Genomic DNA, 5,482 nt, shown 5'->3' with positions numbered 1-5,482 from the left:
ATGTTTATTACAAAAAAATGGCGCAATAATCATTAATTATAAATCTCATCATTAAATACTACAACAATACAAAATAAGTAGCACCATTAAATTTCTTGTAAAAAACTGGTTATTATGAAGTTATTTAAAATGTGTAAGTTCAACCGTTTGGTTTCCTATAGCGAACAAAATAAACAGATAAACAAACTTCCTCTTATTTATATATATATATATATATATATATATACATTGACAACAATACATCAAATATAATACATTATTCAAAGAATTATAAAACTTTAATAACCATGACAGTACATAATACAAATAACCTTATGATCATAAAATTAGATAGCACGTGAACGTGCATCAGCACAAATGTTATCAACTCATTTGACATGGATTATCTTCAAATCATACTCTTGTAATGATAAGCTCCAATTTAACAGGCTTCTTTTTTGCCATTCATTTGGTTCAAAAACGTCAATGGTTTATGATCAGTGCAAATAACAATAGGTTGTTGTGATGCAGAATCATATACATTGAAATGCTTTTGAAGTTAAGACTAGAGTCAATGTTTCCTTTTCTACACTTCAATAATTCTTTTGGTGACAATTAAACTTTTTAAAACAATAATAAACAGGGTGTTTAATACCTTTGTTGTCTGATTGTAATAGAATAGCACCAGCACCATAATCGCTGGCATCAACAGCTAATGCGAAAGGCATATCAAAGTCAAGTGCCATTAGTACAGGGTAGATGCACAATAAAGATTTGACCTTTTCAAAAGCAGATTGACATATTTTAGACCACTTGAACTTTTAATTTTCTTCACTAAGTTTGTTAATGGTACAGTGATCTCAGCAAAATTTTTACAAAACTTCTTGTAATAACCAACCATTCCCAAAAATCTCATCAAACTTTTATTGTTGGTAGGAGCTGGATAATTCACAATGCAATCGACTTTGGCTTTAATTGGAGAAACTTGGCCGTGGCCTACTAAATGACCTAAGTAAAGAACTTTGGCTTTACAAATGTCACTTTTTGCGAATTTTACAGTGAAATTGGGTTTCTTAAGACTCTCAAAAACATCACGTAATACACATAAATATTCTTCTCAAGTGTCGCTGGAAATCACAATATCAACATAAGTTCCAACATCTGACAGATTGTTTAGACATTGATTCATTCACTGAAAAGTTGCTTGAGAATTTTTTATCAAAAAAAGGCATTACATTGTACTGGTATAATCCATTAGCAGTAACAGAAGCAGAGATTTCTTTTGCCCTGTCAGTTAGAAGAATGACCCAGTATCCCTTTAGTAGGTCACACTTTGTGATATATTTGGCTTTTCCAATTTTATCAATACAATCTTCGATTTTTGGAATATGATGGAAATCTTTCTTTGTCAAAACATTTACTTTGCAGAAGTCTGTACAACATCTAATCGAACCATCAGATTTAGGAGCCAGTACACAAGATGAGGACCAATCACTTTTATTAGGTTCTAAAATGTCATTCTCTAGCATACAAGATATTTCTTTACGTATTTTATCTGCCTTGATTGGATTCACATGATAGGGATGTTGTTTCAGAGGAGAAGCATCACCTATGTCTACATCATGAATAGAAATGTTGGTTTGATTAGGAACGTCTGGAAATATACATTTGTATTCAGTCAATAAACTAGCAAGTTGATTTTTCTCTTCAGGAGGCAAACGATCAAGTTTTTAATCAGGATTGGCTAGAATGTCAGTATTACCCAGTTTGATGTTGCATTCATCTCCATTGTTTTCAAATTTACGAGTGTCTGAGTCAAAGCAACTGTCATCAGTATCAGGAGAACAATCAATGGCTAAAACATTTTCGGATGTGATAGTGCTTCAACATATTAATATGACATAGCTGGGTAGCCTTTCAATGATCAGGTGTTTTTACAAAATAGTCCGTATCATTAACTTTCCGAAGAACCTCATAAGGGCCATGATACCTAGCTTTCATCAAAATTGGTAGTTTCTTAGCTGCTAATTTGGTTAAGACTTATAGACGACATTTGTTTGCACTTGGACTGGAACTAATGCATGTCTTGAAAACTTCATTGCTGCTGCAAATACCCTTCATCCATTTTACATCCCAGTTTTTATCGACGGACATTAATTTCTTTGGCATGAACATCGTTAAGGATGTTGAAGGCGAAACTGTAACCGGAACTCTACACGAATCCCACAGAGACACATTAACATCTTCTTCCTTCTAGCTATAACTCACCACACTGCACACATAATCTTCTCTTACAGTTTGGCTCTTCAACTATATCAAGTTTGGACTGACGATTCAGTTTTTCATATCAGGTGTAAAGAACTCGAACGACATGTCATTGGAAGCGGCTATTCACGTCAAAATATTTGAAGTCATCCCGAACTATAATGAAAAATATTTATGCTGCAAGGCTGAAGAACGTAAGTTCCGTCCTGGTGATATGGTCTTAGTGTTGTTACCCACTATGGACATCTGCTCAATTTCTCAGCTGACTTTCCCATAAAAATGTTAGCATATCTTTGTTTAAACCACAGGAATGCCGTCAATTTTCATAAATATATTTCTTTTGTTAAATTCAAAAGATTTTATTTAGCAGAAATAAATTTATGAAATCCTCGAGGTCTTCAAGTAGTTGTTTGGAAAATTAATATAAGAATAATTAAATAATTTTCATTTTTGTAATAAAATACAAATGAAACACCAGTACCAATAAATAATCAATAATTTGAAAATAATATACATAAAAACAAACAATATGTATCCTCTACAAAACCAATATTAAAGAATTATATAAATTGTTTAATGACTTCCGACTATCATAAGACTATTTAGTTTTGTGCAAAATAATTTATTTTTGCTTGACTTTTTTTTTTCATTTAAATTTAAATAACTGTTACTTAATTTTAAAGTGACTTAAATTTTTATTTCATTTTTATCTTTATATCACAACGTATTTTATTCCGTATATTTACTCCTACATGATTTATTGATTGTTGACCTATTTATTTTGTAAATATGTTTAAAAGTCTAGGTATATTAATTGCTTCATTTCTTATTTTATACGTAAAAATATCCAACAGGTATTTATTCATTTCATAAATGTTTAATATGTTAATTTTATGGAACAACTGTTGAACATTTTTGCAGAAGCAACATAGAATTTTAAATTAGTTTCAGAAGAATTTCCACAAGAAATATTGCCATATATTAAATGAGGGTATATAAAACTGTAATATAACATAACCAAACATACCCTATTAAACCAAATATTATACTTTATTTGTTTAAAGCGTATCTCCTTTTCACATATTAGATTGTTTATTGTCGCTGGTTTTTCATTTGTATTTTGTTCTCAGTGAATGAAGTATTGTTTAATTTTAACTTCTCTTTCATTTAGATAATTCTAGATAAGTCTTACTGATGCATAATATTGGTTTACTATGATATTACAGCCCATGTAACTGATATAAGTTATCAGTTGGATTCGAGTATTTTTTCAAACTCCGTGGTGTAATGAAGGTAATAGGGCAATCTTCTCACTAGTGGTTGTAAGTGAATATACTCACAAGTCCCGCGGTTTGGTATTATATATCTTGTTGTCGTTGTTTGTTATTTACCACAAACCTACACAAAGGGCTATCTATGCTCTGCCCATCACGGGTATCGAAACCCGGTTTCTAGCGGTATAAGTCCGTAGACATACCACTGTGCCACTGGGGGGCTATTATAGATATTCTATGATTGTAGATTTAAGGGAATAAATAGGATCTTCGATTCTGGTGATCCTTTTGAGATTATTTCCAAGTCTATTCATATGAATATGAAGCCGTCCCCCAGTTTGATACTATCGGTCTTCCAGGATTGTGGATATTGAGGAGTAAATATAATCGTCCAAGCCGGTGATCTTTCTCAAATTATTTTACCTGTCTAACCATACGAGTATAAAGCAGTCTTGTGCATGATAACCTGACAATCCTTCTTCATAGATTTAAAGTACGAATTTTGCTTTCCTTTGTTACTGCTCATAATAATGTTTGAATTATGTTTTTCAACCAAAAACAATGTTCTATCAGTATCCTATCCAGCAAAAAACAATGTTCTATCAGTATCCTATCCAACAAAAAACAATGTTCTATCAGTATCCTATCCAACAAAAAACAATGTTCTATCAGTATCCTATCCAACAAAGAACAATGTTCTATCAGTATCCTATCCAACAAAAAACAAACTTAATTTAACTTCCTGAAGAAAATTTTACTTTTGAATTTCAAAAGTTAATTTCAATATTATATACGTAGTTACCAAAACAAAGTGCTTTCCAACTTAACCCCAACTTGAACTCACAGAGAAATATGATGCAGTTAAAACAAAACTGTTTTTTTTCATCCAATACTTACATATGGATAGAACACTGATAGAATGTTGTTTTTTGTTGGATAGGACACTGATAGAACATTGTTTTTTGTTGGATAGGATACTGATAGAATATTCTTTTTTTGTTGGATAGGATACTGATAGAAGATCGCTTTTTTAAACTAGCACCAGTAATTAATGGTAAAGATGGAACTGATAAGAATATCCCACGTTGTATATCGCTTTTATATTTCATACATGGGTAAAGACAAGAGTTTCGTAATAATATATTAACAAGTTGTTAACTTTTTAGGCGATGTTCAATAAAAACCAAAAACTTTCTAGCCGCTGATGGTGGACTTCGTTGTATGGTTCTTTCCTCAAAGTGAAAATCGGATTGGAAAATTACATGGGTAAGGAGGACTTTTAGGTGGTTATATGACAGTGTGTAGGAACAGTTTATACTGAGAGGATACCATGCATGTAGGATTAGAAATATACAACAACAAAAATGTGGTTTATATTTAGCTTAGTACAAATGATTAGCGAGAAAAAAGACCCGAATGGGAATGCCCCTCGTTATATATCGTTTTCATATTTCATACATAAATTGATTTAAATGGTTTGTAAATTTACAGATTATTAACTGTTGGATTCCCCTCAACAAGGTAAAAACTGCTCTGGGAAAAATACATGAAAATGAGGGGGGATGGAATAATTTTTAATGAGTGTAAATATGAGTAATGTATTAGCTACTGAAATAAATTCAGCACTGGAAGAAACAGTTTGTTTGTTCGTTTTTAATTTCGCGCAAAGCTACACGAGGGTTATCTGCGCTAGCCGTTCCTAATTTAGCAGTGTAAGACTAGAGGGAAGGCAGCTAGTCATCACCACACACCGCTAACTCTTGGGATATTCTTTTTACCAACTAATAGTGGGATTGACCGTCACATTATACCGCCCCCACGGCTGAAAAGGCGAGCATGGTTGGTGTGACGGGGATTCGAACCCGCGACCCTCACATTGCTAACATATGGCCCTAACCACCTGGCCATATACATATGTACTGTTACATTGATTCTTATACTTAGTTTGTTAACTTCAAAGCTAA

This window comes from Limulus polyphemus, unplaced genomic scaffold, assembly GCF_000517525.1.
Source record: "Limulus polyphemus unplaced genomic scaffold, Limulus_polyphemus-2.1.2 Scaffold4516, whole genome shotgun sequence".
Taxonomy (NCBI): domain Eukaryota; kingdom Metazoa; phylum Arthropoda; class Merostomata; order Xiphosura; family Limulidae; genus Limulus; species Limulus polyphemus.
The sequence above is the reverse complement of the archived record's forward strand: the minus strand, read 5'-3'. Positions refer to the sequence as shown.